The sequence below is a fragment of the Podarcis gaigeae genome (assembly GCF_964106915.1).
Source record: "Podarcis gaigeae genome assembly, chromosome: 10".
NCBI classification, from domain to species: domain Eukaryota; kingdom Metazoa; phylum Chordata; class Lepidosauria; order Squamata; family Lacertidae; genus Podarcis; species Podarcis gaigeae.
Window position 1 is genome coordinate 14224626 of NC_139686.1, and position 16396 is coordinate 14241021.

General features: G+C 46.2%; 1 long non-coding RNA gene across 1 annotated transcript; it reads left to right on the top strand.

Annotated features, from left to right (window-relative positions):
- The first annotated feature begins 37 nt into the window (after nucleotides 1–37).
- Nucleotides 38–8280, top strand: LOC310825769. Its single transcript, XR_014555527.1, has 3 exons — nucleotides 38–814; nucleotides 1417–1899; nucleotides 7926–8280. It is a non-coding gene; the product is annotated as an uncharacterized lncRNA (long non-coding RNA).
- Nucleotides 8281–16396: the final 8116 nt, after the last annotated feature.

Sequence of the window (16396 nt, forward strand, 5' to 3'; positions counted from 1 at the left end):
TCATTCAGATTTGCCATGGTTTACGAGGTGTCTTGACTCAAAAACTGGTTTCTCTGTCCCTCCAGCTATTGTCATCCCCCACCCATGAAAACTAAAAGCACATGTCACAATCATTCATTGTGATGAGATGGGACACACACGGAGAAAGGGAAACAATGAGACATCTATACGTCTGTGATACAGCAGAATGAATGAAGTGCAAGTTAAGGCTCGCCCCTCCACTGCCATTGCAAACTCTTCTATTTTTGATTTCTCCAAAAAGCTATTTCTTCCAATGTGCTGCAAGTAACGACGTGCTTCGTGCAGGATAGTCAATGAATTAGACCAGGATTCTGCCTGCAGCACACTGAGAGAAAATTCTCTGCCAGAGCTTAGAGGTGACAATGAGGACACACTCCCCTAGTCTATTTCCCCCCATTGCCCCATTGACAAAGATGGAATTTGAACATCAGAGCACAGGAATGTCCTTGACCGTTCCTATAGAACTGCTCCTTTGAGAAAGATGGAACGTGGGCAGTTGCTGAGCTGTAGGTTGTATGCCTGTGCTGAGTTGAGTTTTCTCCTGAGGGTTCCTGTAAAACAGATCTTGCCTTGTGAGATGGGGGTGCTCCGCTATCTCCCCATTTCAGGATTCACCTAACTGGGATGGGGAAGAGGGGATATTCCAGACAAATTCTGGAACAAAGGGAGAAAATGTGGCATGCAAGCTTCTCCCCCTTGCCATTTCGTCCTCACAACAGCCCGGTGAGGAAGGTTAAGCTGAGAGACAGTGACTGGTACAAGGTCAACCCAGCGAGCTTCATGGCAGAGTGGGGTTTGAACCCTGGTGTGCTGGTCCCGAGGGTTAGCCGTGCGGCAAGGTGCAAGTCCACTCCGAGGTCAAGGGTGCGGTATGGAGGCTGTCTGTCAAAGCTGAAGGCAGGGAGTCGGGTGAGGTCAGGAACTCTGGCAGAAGAGCAGGACAGGGTGCAGGCAGGAACAGGCTACCAACAATGTTGCTCCTGCAACCTGGGACTGGGGCTGGCTGGCTTTTATCTGCCCCGAGGCATAGGGCAGCCCCGGTTCACAGGTGACTCGCCTCTCCTGGCCTGGAGGCGAGCACTCCTCCTGCGGGAACTTAGTTCCCTCCACCTTTCTGCCCTGAGCCTCTGTATCTCAGGAGAGGCTGGAGGGTTACCGGATCCAGAGGCAACCTCAGCTTCCCCTGACAGGGCTGAGAGTGGAGCACCTGCAGGCCATGGGTCCTCCATCACCTCAGGGGCCAGAGCAGACTCAGCTGGTGCCTGCACCTGAAGATCCAGCACAGGTGAGGACCCTTCAGGCTCAGGCCCCAGCCCCGGCTCAGCTGGTTCTGGAGGCGGGGACTCCTGTGCAGGCTGGGATTCCTCAGGTTCAGCCTCCGAGTCTGAATCCCAGGCCATCACACCTGGTGTCCCAGACCAGACCCTACTCTGCCACTACACCCCTCCGGCTCAAAAGCAATAAATGCATCTAAGCGTGGGACACTGTGCTGTAACTCCTTTCAGTTAGGGGCAGCAGCGCTGGGGGAGCCATGAAGAGAAGCAGAAGCAATCTGAGGAGCACAAAACTCTGGATGGAGCTGCAAGTTCCTCTCTCCTTCCCACCGCATTCCTTGAAATATGGTTCCCTGAGGTCAGAAAAATGGAACGGAAGTACAGTTCACTGAAACGTCGTCACTGGTTGATGCACATCTGCCTCTCTGTTCCCTTGAGAACCGCAGGCGTAGAGTGCCAGGAACAAAGACAGAAGACAGGGACAAAGGGGGAAGCCATGAAAACGATTGCATGTTAACTAGGGACATTAAAAAAGAAAATAAAATCCCTGGAATGTTGATATTGCCACCCTTGCTTTTTCTTATCAGCCGCTGGGAATCACAAGGTGTAGTGATGGTCATCACCTTTTGATAGTTTCAAAAGGGAATTAGACCAATTCAAGGTGGGTTAGGGCATGGGTAGGCAAACTAAGGCCCGGGGGCCAGATCTGGCCCAATTGCCTTCTAAATCCGGCCCACGGACGGTCCGGGAATCAGTGTGTTTTTACATGAGTAGAATGTGTCCTTTTGTTTAAAATGCATCTCTGGGTTATTTGTGGGGCATAGGAATTCATTCCCCCCGCCCAGAATATAGTCCAGCCCCCCACAAGGTCTGAGGGACAGTGGACTGGCCCCCTACTGAAAAAGTTTGCTGACCCCTGGACAGTGGCGTAGCGTGGGTTGTCAGCAGCCGGGGCAAAGCAAGTAATTTGTGCCCCCTAACCCGTGGATTTGCGCCCCCTAACCCATGGATTTGCGCCCCCTAACCCGTGGATTTGCGCCCCTAACCCTAACCCCCAGATGTTGCACCCGGTGCGGCCGGCCCCCCCTGCACCCCCCACGCTACGCCACTGCCCCTGGATTAGGGTATCAGTGGTGACCAGCCACAATGGCTACATTCTACCTCCACTGTCGGAAGCAGTCAATTTCTGATTGCCAGTTGCTGGGAATCACAAACGGGGACAAAACTGACCTGTTGTTCTTTCCTGATTGTGGGCTTTCCATAGGCATCTGTTTGGCAACTCTGGGAAGAGGATACTGGATTAGATGGGTCTCCAGCAGGCCTCTAGGTGCAACATGTTCTAACACCGTAGCTTTGGAAGAACTCCTCAGCTCAGGAACTGGTTTCAGTCGACACGGTTAGGCAGATAGCTCCATTACAGCGCAATTCTAAGCACGTTGACTCAGAAGTAATTCGCACTGAGCTCAATGGCAGCTTGCTCTCTAGCAAGCAAGTTTATGACTGCACTGTCAGCCAGCAAATAGAGATGGAGAAAATTTCGGAAAATGGGTGTGCGTGAAAAATTGATGCAGCAGAGCAGAGTGGTATGCAGATTAGGCCGAACAGTTATGTTGTTGCTGTTAACTTTGCTGTCTGGTTTTTGATCGCAATAAAGATTGATTGATTGATTGATTGATTGATTGATGCCATGAAAAGTTGTGATTCCCGTTTTGTCCCTGTCCTTTGCCTTTGGAGAAGGAACATGCCATTGCCAGCTCTAGCTTTGCTTGCTCCCCTGAGATGATCTTCAGTCCATTTTTTTTACTGGACGCAGAGCAATAAGAGGTCAGACTTAATTGTCTGAACAGCTATACCTCAGCATCTGCCGTGCATGCAGAAGATCTTCCAGGTTCAATTCCTGGCAGTGGTGTAGCGTGGGGGGTGCAGGGGGGGGCCGGCCACACCGGGTGCAACATCTGGGGGTTAGGGTTAGGGGGCGCAAATCCACGGGTTAGGGGGCACAAATTACTTGCCTTGCCCCGGGTGCTGACAACCCACGCTACGCCACTGATTCCCGGCATCTCCAGATAGGAATAGGAATTCTCCCCACAAAAAAACAAAACAAAACAAAACAAAAACCACCCTGGAGAGCCACTGCCAGCCAGTGTAAACAAAAAGGCAGCTTCACATGTTCCTGTAAGTTTCCCCCAAAATTTCTCCCCTCCCCACAAATCTGAGAAAGATCTCCCATCATTTTCTAAATCAAGGCGGGTGGCTTTTGCCCAATTCTGTCAGCGAGGAGGACAAGAACAGCGGAGGAAATTAGGCACTCTGGCCTCTGCCGGATGTGGTTAGACGGCTCCCCAAACCACCACAAGGGAGGGAGTATGTTGAGTCTCTGCTTGACAGCTTGATTCCTTCCAGTATAAGGGCAAGACCATAAAACAAATAGAAAATAAATGGAGCCAATATATCTTATGAGTAATTAGAACAAAATGACAAACAATAGGCTATTATTGTGCACAAAGGAGCTCAGGCACCCATTCTGAGTGTAGCAGGCAAATCCATATTATTGCCTGACGGGGCACGTCCCTCAGGAAAGGCATTTCTGAGCTCAGAGAGCAGGCGCTGGCAAAATTTATCCAGCCCAGGGGCCACATTCACGCATAAACAGCCTTCTGGACTTCTCTGCAACCCTTCCCCTCCGCAGGGAGGCGGGACCGATTCGGATGGTCCGCCCCCGCCACTTAATGGATCCAATTGGCTTCCAGAGAGTGGTAGGGGATGCTTTATCCCAAGTTGATGGCCTTTCAGCTGATTCCCTGGTGGCCCGCTGGAATGCGGAGTTAACCAGGGCTATTGACTGTCTGGCTCCGAAGCGCCCTCTCCGATTGCATGGAGCCCGGACAGCCCCGTGGTTTTCCCCGGAGCTGAGGGTGATGAAACAATCGTTGAGACGGCTAGAGCGCCGGTGGCGGAAAACTCATTCTGAATCAGACCGGACACGGGTTAGAGCTCAACGTCGAGCCTACCAAGTGGCAATGGAGACGGCGAAGAGGGTCTTCTTCGCCGCCTCCATTGCATCTGCAGAAAACAGCAGCAGGAGACTTTTTCAGGTGGTTCGCAATCTATCAGAACCACCTGTACCACCGGGGCCTGGTAGGGACCCCAAGATCTCCTGCAATGCTTTTGCAAAGTTTTTTGCAGATAAAATCGCTCAGATTCAGAAGGAGGTAGACTCCACTGTGGGAGCAGGGCCAGGGCGGGAGAGTGCTAGAGTTCTGTCTGGTCCTGTTACATGGGATCAATTCCAATCTGTTACCTCCAAGGATGTGGACAGGCTGCTTGGACGAGTGAAACCGACCACCTGTCTCCTTGATCCTTGCCCATCCTGGCTGATAAAAGCGAGCCGGGAAGGGCTGGGCGATGGGCTCTGCGGGGTGGTGAATGCTTCCCTCTGTGAGGGAGCCTTCCCAGACCCGCTGAAAGAGGCGGTCATTAAACCGCTTCTTAAAAAAACATCTTTAGACCCGGCCAATTTGGCCAACTATCGCCCAGTCTCAAATCTGCCATTCTTGGGCAAGGTGATTGAGCGGGTGGTTGCTGAACAACTCCAAGCACGCCTGGAGGAAACGGACCATTTGGATCCCTTCCAATCGGGATTCAGGCCTCACCATGGGACTGAAACTGCCTTGGTCGCGCTGGTTGATGATCTCCGGCGGACTAGGGACAAAGGTGAGAGCTGTTTCCTAGTTCTGCTGGATCTCTCAGCGGCCTTTGACACCATCGACCATAACATCCTTCTGGACCGTCTAGAGGGGCTGGGAGCTAGGGGCACTGTCATACAGTGGTTCCGCTCCTTCCTCCTGGGCCGTGTCCAGAAAGTGGTGGGGGGGGGTGAGTGTTCAGACCCCTGGGCTCTCACTTGTGGGGTGCCTCAGGGTTCTGTCCTCTCCCCCATGCTTTTTAATATCTATATGAAGCCGCTGGGAGAGATCATCAGGGGGTTTGGACTGGGTGTTCATCAGTATGCAGATGACACCCAGCTCTACCTCTCCTTTAAATCAGAACCAGTGAAGGCGGTGAAGGTCCTGTGTGAGTGCCTGGAGGCGGTTGGAGGTTGGATGGCGGCTAACAGATTGAGGTTGAATCCTGACAAGACAGAAGTACTGTTTTTGGGGGACAGGAGGCAGGCAGGTGTGGAGGATTCCCTGGTCCTGAATGGGGTAACTGTGCCCCTGAAGGACCAGGTGCGCAGCCTGGGAGTCATTTTGGACTCACAGCTGTCCATGGAGGCGCAGATTAACTCTGTGTCCAGGGCAGCTGTCTACCAGCTCCACCTGGTACGCAGGCTAAGACCCTACCTCCCCGCGGACTGTCTCGCCAGAGTGGTGCATGCTCTAGTTATCTCACGCTTGGACTACTGCAACGCGCTCTACGTGGGGCTACCTTTGAAGGTGACCCGGAAACTGCAATTAATCCAGAATGCGGCAGCGAGACTGGTGACTGGGAGTGGCCGCCGGGACCACATAACACCGGTTCTGAGAGATCTGCATTGGCTCCCAGTACGTTTCCGAGCACGATTCAAAGTGTTGGTGCTGACCTTTAAAGCCCTAAACGGCCTCGGTCCTGTATACCTGAAGGAGCGTCTCCACCCCCATCGTTCAGCCCGGACTCTGAGATCCAGCGCCAAAGGCCTTCTGGCGGTTCCCTCATTGCGAGAAGTGAGGCTACAGGGAACCAGACAGAGGGCCTTCTCGGTAGCGGCGCCCGCCCTGTGGAACGCCCTCCCATCAGATGTCAAAGAGATAAAGAATTACCTGACGTTCAGAAGACATCTTAAGGCAGCCCTGTTCAGGGAAGTTTTTAATATGTAATGCTGTACGGTTTTTAACACTGATTGGGAGCCGCCCAGAGTGGCTGGGGAAAACTCAGCCAGATGGGCGGGGTATAAATAATAAATTATTATTATTATTATTATTATTATTATTATTATTATTATTATTATTATTCTGGGGGCCAGAGGCAAAAAGTAGATAGAGCCAATGATCTGACTCTCGCCTTTATACACAAGCCATGCAAAATCCAGAGGTTTATACACACACACACACACACACACACACACACACACACATCTCCTCCAGGCAAGTTAGAGAGGCATTGTCATGGTTTAAGGATATAGTCTTGTCTGGCTGCATGCGGGGTGGTGGTGGTAGGTATCAACTTGGGAACCCCCAAGGGAACCCTCAGGGGAAGAAGGCTCAGAGCCAGGGGACTGGTGATGGGGTGACAGGAGTGGTCAGACGGAGAAGAGGGAGCAGCCTGGGGAGGTGTCAGAAGCTGAAATAGTAACAGGGTTTAGTGAGCAGGAAGAGGCTGTGGCAGAGAGCAGTCTAGACTCGGAGACAGGAGAGGACAGGGGCCAGGAGACAGAGGTGAGGCAGGCTGCTGAAGAAGCCAGGCAGTCTCCCCCTCCTGCTGTGACCAGCTCCCATGCCCCCAGTCTCCCAGAACATACAGAAAAATGAAGATGGTGGATCAATAAGAGGCAAGACGAAGGAGCCTTAGGCGGTTGAGGGAGGAGCCTTAGAGAGCAGTGGGAATGTGGCAACCTTCAGTCCTCACAACTGCCTTACTAGGAAGGGTTGCTGTGACCACTAGGGATGAGCTGTTTTGTTTCTTTGAATAAAGAGTTAACTTCACTGCTTTATTGTTTTATTGCTGATCTACACCTGACTCCAACTCCTGACAAATCCAGGCAGGTAAAACCATCTGAGGAGGGGAGAAAACAAGGCCAGGGAGGGGGTTACCTGGGAAGGACTGTTGGCTGGGAAGAATTCCAAGCAGGGTTGCAATGGCCTGGGTTCGTAGGGAGTCAATGACCCATCACTCTTTCAGCAGCAAGGTCTCCATCTTCAGCATCCTTGTTGTTGTTTAGTCATTTAGTCGTGTCCGGCTCTTCGTGACCCCACGGACCAGAGCACGCCAGGCACTCCTGTCTTCCACTGCCTTCCGCAGTCTGCTCAAACTCATGCTGGAAGCTTCGAGAACACTGTCCAACCATCTCGTCCTCTGTTGTCCCCTTCTCCTTGTGCCCTCCATCTTTCCCAACATCAGGGTCTTTTCCAGGGAGTCTTCTCTTCTCATGAGGTGGCCAAAGTCTTGGAGCCTCAGCTTTAGGATCTGTCCATCCAGTGAGCACTCAGGGATGATTTCCTTCAGAATGGAGAGGTTTGATCTTCTTGCAGTCCATGGGACTCTCAAGAGTCTCCTCCAGCACCATAATTCAAAAGCATCAATTCTTCGGCGATTACCCTTCTTTATGGTCCAGCTCTCACTTCCATACATCACTACTGGGAAAATCATAGTTTTTACTATACGGACCTTTGTTGGCAAGGTGATGTCTCTGCTTTTTAAGATGCTGTCTAGGTTTGTCATTGCTTTTCTCCCAAGAAGCAGGCATCTTTTAATTTCATGACTTCAGCATCCAAGAGCCATCCAATCAGCATGAAAGAGGACTTCTTTAAGTCACTCTATGCTCCGAAGCTAAGCATGTAGAACTATAACCAGTACACAGAAGCTTGCTGTCTCCTGACAGTGGAAACTGTTCCTAGTACATAGGCTTGAATATCGTTTTCTTCCATTGTTCAGGTCTGGTGGCCCTGATGAAAATTGCCCAAGATGCTTTCTGAAAGCCTACCTTTGCATGAGCCAACTTGCACAGTCATTTTTGTAACTCGAGCCTGGCATTCAGCAGACCGATGTGGAAATTTGGGGCTGCTTTTGAGGCACCTGAATCTGGAAGTGTTTAATGAAAAGGCCTCTCTGAAAATTGGCTCGGCGAAGACACTCAAAATATTTACGCTATTTGAACGAAAACAGCCAAGAATAGATGAAACTCCAGTCACGGTGTACTGCAAAGAGTGACTTCGCTTTCAGAATCCATTACTTTTATGGAGTTTTGTTAAATTACAAATAGTTTCCTAGAAAGATTTTTGTTTAAAAAAGCCAACATACCGTTCATTTTAGTGGACAAAGTAATACATTCTGTACTAAAGGTGATAGATCAGAAAACAGGATTCATGTATTTATTTGCATATGTTTTATTAAGATATTTCACACACACACATACAGTAATTTATAAACTTTAAAATATATATATATAGAAACACAATACAGCTCACCATAGTGGGAAAGATTGTGTCCACGTGACCTGTTTGCCAGCTCGGTCTACTGCCTAGTGCTTGTGATGGGCAACTTCAAGGCATCTGACCTCACTACCTTTTGCCTCTGTTGCTCCTTCTCATAGTTCTTCATCTTTAAAATGGAACCTCTTGCTTCAGCCTTACGAACAGATCCAGCCCTCTGCATGTCGACAGTTTGTAGCAAACTATACTAAGTTTGAACTCATGTGTATCCATACACTTCCAGATACACAACTTGCATTGCATTGGCTATCTGGAGTACCCTTGTGCAATGATCTTTTTTTTTGATGTTTAAGGGGAACTATACCTCAGCATTTGGTGAAATTAACTAATAAACTAAACTACAAACACCTAATGAGGGCAAGATAGAGCCCTGGGGGCCAGAGAGATATGCTTGGAGGGGCACATTTAGCCCCCAGACCTGAGGCTCCCAATTGCTAAATTAAAGGAGAGTTACTGGCAACCAGACAATACCCTTGCAATGAGACAACCTCATTGTATCATTTGCTCTTGGGGAATGCAAAGCAGGAAGGGCCTACTTGATGGTGTGAAGAACTGTGTTTGCCTGCTTTCCAGAGCAACCAGGTGTCACTTTCTGACTGCAATATAAACATTTCCTGGCTATGAGTTCCTGGTGCCAGGCCGGGACTCTGCTCTCAGTATGAAACCTCCCAAGATTGCATGGCAAAGTCTGGAATCGGGATCCTTAAGTCGGCGAGTTTCCGCTTTCTTCCCCTCTCTTGACAAACGGCTTCACTCCGGGCCTCTCGCAATTTTTACTCTGAAAAAGAGCCAAGAAAGGAAATTGCCACTGAAGTTTGTTTATTTTTTGCGTACTTATTACTGCCTGCCAGAGATGATGGTGTGCGCAGCGATGCCATTGTACTGGGTAAGCAAGCTCAAGAGCGCATTTCCTTTAATAGAGCTACGTAAAGCACATTAAACACCCCCCCCCCAAGTAAAGTGAACCCTATTGCTTGTCATATGAACCCTATTGGAAGCAGCTTACAGACCCTCCAAGTGCCCCTATTTTCCAGAAGCTGCCCTAGTTTCTGATTTGATCCTGGAATGCCCCACTGTTCCTTAGATCATCCCTATTTTCATAAGAGAAATGTTGGAGGATGTGGCAGGAGGGTGGCAACATGAGAACGGGGCCTTCTCTGCAGTGGTTCCCTGTCTGTTGAATGCCCTCCCCAGGGAAGTTCACCTGGTGCCTTTAGGTGCCACACAAAAACATTCCTTTTTAACCAGGCCTTTGGTTGATTTTGTTGACATCCTATAGCTTTCTAAAGTGTGGCTCTTTTTTGGGAGGAAGGGGTTATTGTTTTGATTTTGATTTTATATATTGTGATCTTTTCTGTGAACCGCCTTGAGAGCTCCGGGTATAGGGCAGTATATAAACTTAATAAATAAAATATATGTCCCTATTTTCATCAGAGAAATGTTGAAGGGCATGGAATAGGACGTCCCAAGGGCTTTTTTTTCAGCTGGAACTCACCAGAACTCACTTCCAGCACCTCTTAGGTGGGCACCGTTGCCATTATAAGACAACAAGGGAGGTATTCACAGTGAGTTCCAGCACCTCTTTTTCTAGAAAGATAGCACTGGGCGTCCCTTGTTTTCATTAGAGAAATATTGGAGGGTATGAGCTTAAGGCTTGTTGCTCAACGTGGATGTGGAGAACATAAGTGTCAGGTGCTGGTGTGGTTGCTCGAGAGTAACCAGGTAGGACCTGTGTTTTACAGGCTTTATTTTGCTGCAAACTATTTACAGTGAAGAGCCCCAAAGCTCACGTCTGCCTCAATCGCTAGCAGAATCCGGGATTGGTCGACTTCCGGAGGCGGCGCGAACGGTAATGGCTGCCCTTTCCTAACCGGGAGAGGGAAGCTACGCTGGAAAAGGGTCGTCCGCTACGGCGAAGCGGAGACCCATTCTGGAAAACCGCAGGCAGCGGAAGCCTGCGGTCTCGGGACCCGGCGGGCGCCAGGAGCTACCCCCGAAACGTTGAGGGAACCCCGTAAGGGGCTCCGGATCGCAGAGGGGGTAGCGGCGCTGTGGGTCTATGCGCATTCAGCGGAGCGAAGCCGCGTTGCCGTTGCCGGTGAGCGCCGACCTTTCTTCCTTCAACACAAGATTCTAAAACGTAACAACCCGTGAGTAATTGAGGACTTTACTAAATTTCGGGACTAAAAATATTGAAAATAAGTTGAAAGCGGAGAGACGAGGAAAAGGAAGTCCGTCCTCCGCAGCCATTGACTTTTAAAGCAAAGAGCAGGAGGAGTGGAGGCATAGAGAGAACTTTTGACAGCTCAGATTGAACACCCGCAGAAATTACTTTTCCCTTTAAAGACTGTAAGCAATTGATTTTTGGACTTTTATTAGGACTTATATACTCCTTTCTTTGTGGATTACAATTCTGTTTAAGAAGCCCAGGTGTCAGAACTGCCTGAACAGTAGAACTGTCAGACTGCAAATTTGGATACATTCTATTTAAACTTTGAGACAGTCTGAGGGAGTTCAGAATGGTTACGTTCTTGCATTTTGGAACTCCAGTAAGCACAACTTGAAATATTGTGGCAAACCTAAAACCAACTCTGCTAAAACTACTTTTGTGAAGATCCCTAAGTATTGGTTCAGATTTCGTATGTGGAATGGACTCTTCTTCCTAGGACATCTTATGCTCCCCCTAGAGGATTGAGGATTTACAACAAAAACATTGTTTTACTTTCTATTTCCCGGCCCTCTGTTTGATTGCTACCATCTGGGCCGTAGCTTTCCCATGGGAATAACTCAGCTTGACCTTGACTGCTAGATAACTTTGGAATGAGTGGCGCAAAAAGAAAGGGATTAAGAACCAGACAAACAACTCTGACAACCGTAACTGCAGCCTCACAAGCACGCAGATCATCTGTGCCCACTTTGCCCTCGGAGGAAAAAGTTACCTCCCTGTCACAGGCAGGGGAGGAAGAAACTGAGGATTTACAACTAGAAGAGATGGCCTCAGGAGGATCTGGTTCTGTATTAGAGAGAATTCTTGAGAAATTGGAGTCTTTGGAGAGGAAAGTTGACCAACAAACTGCGAAAATTGACCTTAATACAGAAACCTTAAACAAATTATCTGGGCAAGTTGCACAGAATGCACAAGCAATCGGACAACTGAAGGAGGCTGCAGGTGAAAATCAGAAACTGGCCGAAGAGACCAGCCAAAGAGTGGGAGAGTTGGAAAAAGAAGTAAGGCCGCTCAGTAAGCAGGTTGGGGAACATCAGACCTATCTCTCTATGTTGGAACTTCGGAACAGGGAGATTAATTTAAGGATAAGATCGATACCAGAAGTGGAAGAAGGTAATCTAGCTGAGTTTCTGACCAAAGAATTCTCCAAGTTCTGGGGTCTAGAGGAGGAAGATTTTAAAATTGTGTCAGCCTTCAGACTTGGAAGACTCACAAAGAGAGAAAGGCCCAGAGACTGTTTGATTACGTTGAGATCAAAGGAGGAAAGGGACAAGATTTTGGGCCTGCACTACGGAAGCTCTTTGAACATTTCGGACAAAAGAATTGAGATTTTTAAGGACATTCCTAAACAGCTGTTGGATCTTAGATCTGAATATCTGGACTTAGTAAAACTGCTGAGAAGCAACTCAATCATCTTTAGGTGGGACTTTCCCCAAGGACTATCTTTTACCTTTAGAGGGAAGAAGATTAAAATTAGAACTTTGGAAGATAGGGATAAGTTTTTGACTGCCTACGGAGAGGACCTTCATAAAGGACTTGAACTACCCTCAGGGCCTGAACCACCACAGGTGCCTGTACCTCAGAACCCTGAAGACTCACAGAACAAAATACCATCCCAAGGAAACTAAACAGATCTATCCAGGATGTCTCTGCAACTTTTAAGTTGGAATATAAATGGCTGCAACAGTCCGGAAAAAAGGAAGAAAATCTTTCACATATTAAAAAAGGAGCAACTAGACATTACTTGTTTACAAGAAACACATGTGACTAGGCTCCACAGAAAAATATTGGTAAATAAAAGGTTAGGCCAAGAATTTATATCTTCGGACTTAGTTAAGAAGAGAGGAGTGGTGATATATGCAAAGGAGAGCCTCTCACCAAAATTTCTATTTAAAGATGAACATGGAAGAATTTTGGCAATTGAAATACAGCACCAAGGAGAGAAAATTTTGATATTAGGAATCTACGCTCCAAATGAAGGGAAATCAGAATTCTACAAGAAGTTGCATGAGATTATGCTGGATTATCTGGACTATGATAACATCATTATGATGGGAGATATGAATGGGATCGTTTCTACAAACATGGATAGGTCACAAAGCCAAAAGGTTACTAAAGAAGGCAGACTACCAAAGACCTTTTTTGAAATGACAGACAACATGGACTGGATTGATATATGGAGGACAAAGAACCCCTTAGGGAAAGAAGGAACATTTTTCTCTGAAGCCCAACTGACTTGGACAAGAATTGACCAAATATGGATTTCTAGAGGTCTGGCTCCTAAGGTGAAGAAAGTGGAGATCTGCCCAAAGACCTGCTCCGATCATAACGCGTTGAAAATGGACATGACATTATTACCAACCGGCTCCTTTAGATGGAAGATGAATGACAACTTGTTTAGAGATCAGGAGATTATCAAGAAGGCCAAAAAAACAATAAAGGACTATTTTGAGATAAATTTGAACACTGCTGTGGAAAAAAGAACAATCTGGGACGCAAGCAAAGCTGTGATGAGAGGGTTCTTGATACAACAGAACGCCATAAAGAAAAGACTACAAAATGAGAAAAAGGACAAGATTCTGGGGAAAATTAAAGAGTTAGAGAAGAAACTAAGAGTAAACCCGAAGTCACAGCCGATTTTGAGAGAAATTAAACTTCATCAGGCACAATATTCCAAACTGATAAATCAGGAAATAGAATGGAAGATTAAATCAATGAAACAAAAAACATTTGAATCGGCTAATAAATGTGGGAAACTGCTGGCTTGGCAGTTGAAGAAGAGACAAAAGCTGAACATAGTAACAAATTTGGAAATAGAAGGAAGGAATATTCAGAACCCGGTGGAAATTAGAAAATGTTTCCAGAAATATTTTAAGAAATTATACACTCAAGGGCCACAAAAGGAGGAAGAGATTGCAAAATTTTTGGAGAAAAATGGACTTAAAAAACTATCACAAGAAAATAGATCACTCCTGAATAGTAAAATAACACGACTAGAGATAGAACAGGCCATTCAGAACATGAAGTTGGGCAAGTCTCCAGGGCCAGATGGCTTGACCTCCAAGTACTATAAGACATTAAGTGACTATTTGATTCAACCACTGATGGAGGTCAGCAATGAAATTATGGAGGGAAAGAAGGCGCCTGAATCGTGGAAGGAAGCTTTCATCACATTGATACCAAAATCAGAAACTGAAAAGACACAACTTAAGAACTACCGCCCCATTTCCCTTTTAAATGTGGATTACAAAATATTTGCTGACGTTTTGGCAGGAAGACTCAAAAGAGTTTTAAATGAGATAATTTATAAAGACCAGGCAGGCTTTCTCCCAGGAAGACATTTATTTGCTAATACAAGGAACATTATTGACATTTTGGAACTTTTGCAAACAAATATTAACACTAAAGCAGTTCTAATTTTTATAGACGCGGAGAAGGCCTTCGATAATATTTCTTGGAAATTTATGAAGGGGAATTTAAAAGAAATGGGAGTGGGGCGGGGTTTTGAAAATGGGATTGACGCGATTTATTCAGAACAAAAGGCAAAACTGATAGTTAACAATGTGGTTACAGAAGAGTTTAAGATTGAAAAAGGGACACGACAAGGCTGCCCGATTTCCCCCTTGCTGTTTATTTCTGTCCTGGAGGTGCTCTTGAACTTGATTAGAGGGGACCGGTTGGTGCAAGGGATTCAGATCGGAGTGAAACAATATAAACTCAAAGCTTTTGCAGATGACCTTGTTTTGACATTGCAAGAGCCAGAATCTAGTACAAAAAGAGTGTTACAATTGATTCAGGACTTTGGTCGGGTAGCGGGCTTTAAACTAAACAAACAGAAAACTAAGGTGTTGGGAAAAAACTTGACAGAAGCAGAGTCAGAACGGTTTCAGAGAGAAACAGAACTAACTGTGGTTAAAAAAGTAAAGTACCTAGGGGTAAACATAACAGCAAAAAATCTGAGTCTATTTAAGGATAATTATGAAAAATGTTGGTCTGAAATTAAGAGAGACTTGGACAGTTGGTCAAAATTGAAGCTTTCTTTGCTAGGCCGAATTGCTGCTATTAAGATGAATGTATTGCCAAAGATGTTGTTTTTGTTTCAAACATTGCAAATTGTGGACAAGACGGAGTGTTTCCGGAAGTGGCAGAGAGATATTTCTAAATTTGTCTGGCAGGGCAAAAAGCCCAGAATTAAGTTTAAGATATTAACTGATGCGAAAGAAAGAGGGGGCTTTGCCCTGCCAGACTTAAAACTGTACTACGAAGCCGCAGCTTTCTGCTGGCTAAAAGACTGGCTACTTCTAGAGGACACTGACGTGTTAGATTTAGAAGGTTTTAACAATGCATTTGGCTGGCATGCATACTTATGGTATGACAAAGTTAAGATCAATAAGGCCTTTAAGAACCATATTGTCAGGAAAGCAGTGTTTAATGTCTGGTCAAAATACAAAGACCTATTGGAAAATAAAACTCCAAGATGGCTATCACCTCTGGAGGCTAAGGCCCGAAAAAGACCCAATATGGAGGCCAAATGGCCGAAATATTGGGAAATAATAGAGAAAGAGGGCAACAATTGGAAATTGCAGAGTTTGGAAAAAATGAAAGACAAAGTGCGAGACTGGTTACATTACGCTCAGATTCAAGAAATTTTTAAAAAGGATAAAAAGTTAGGATTCCAGGTGGAGAAATCGAAGTTGGAAACAGAATTGTTAGAACCTAAGACTAAAGTACTTTCAAGAATGTATAACTTGCTGTTGAAATGGAATACACAAGATGAAATGGTTAAGTCGGCCATGATAAAGTGGGCACAGGATATTGGGCATAATATTATGTTTGAGGATTGGGAAAGGTTGTGGACCACGGGGATGAACTTCACGGCATGTAATGCTCTGAAGGAAAATGTAATGAAAATGATATATAGGTGGTACATGACCCCAGTTAAACTAGCCAAAATATGCCATGTGCCAGACAACAAATGTTGGAAATGTAAGGAAAATGAAGGAACATTCTTTCACCTCTGGTGGACTTGTCCCAGGGTGAAGGTCTTCTGGGAAATGATATATAATGAGCTGAAAAAGGTATTTAAGTATACCTTCCTTAAGAAACCAGAGGCCTTCCTCCTGGGCATTGTCGGCCAGATGGTGCCAAAGAAGGACCGAACATTCTTTTTGTACGCAACAGCAGCAGCAAGGATACTTATCGCCAAGAAGTGGAAAACTCAAGATCTACCCACTCTGGAAGAATGGCAGATGCAGCTGATGGACTATATGCAACTGGCTGAGATGACTGGCAGAATTCGAGACCTGGGAGAAGAGAGGGTTGAAGAAGATTGGAGGAAATTTAAGATTTATTTACAAAAATATTGTGATTTGGTGGAAAGTTAAGTAGGATGTTTGATCATAAATAATTGGCCACCACAAAATCGGATCGAAATGGGATGTAAAGTGAGATTAAGAGAAATTAATTTACAGAGGATTATATTTAAATAAGTGGTTATAAAATTTGTAAATTAGATGATAAATTGCTGGGAAAAATTTATGATGATGAAAATGGCAGCGGGAGATGTGAGGAAGTCCAAAGAAGTCATGAAACTCTGTTGAGATAAAAGAAAGGTTGTTTATTTTTGTACTTTATTTTGTAAAAACCCCTAATAAAAATTTATTAAAAAAAAAAAAGAATCCGGGATT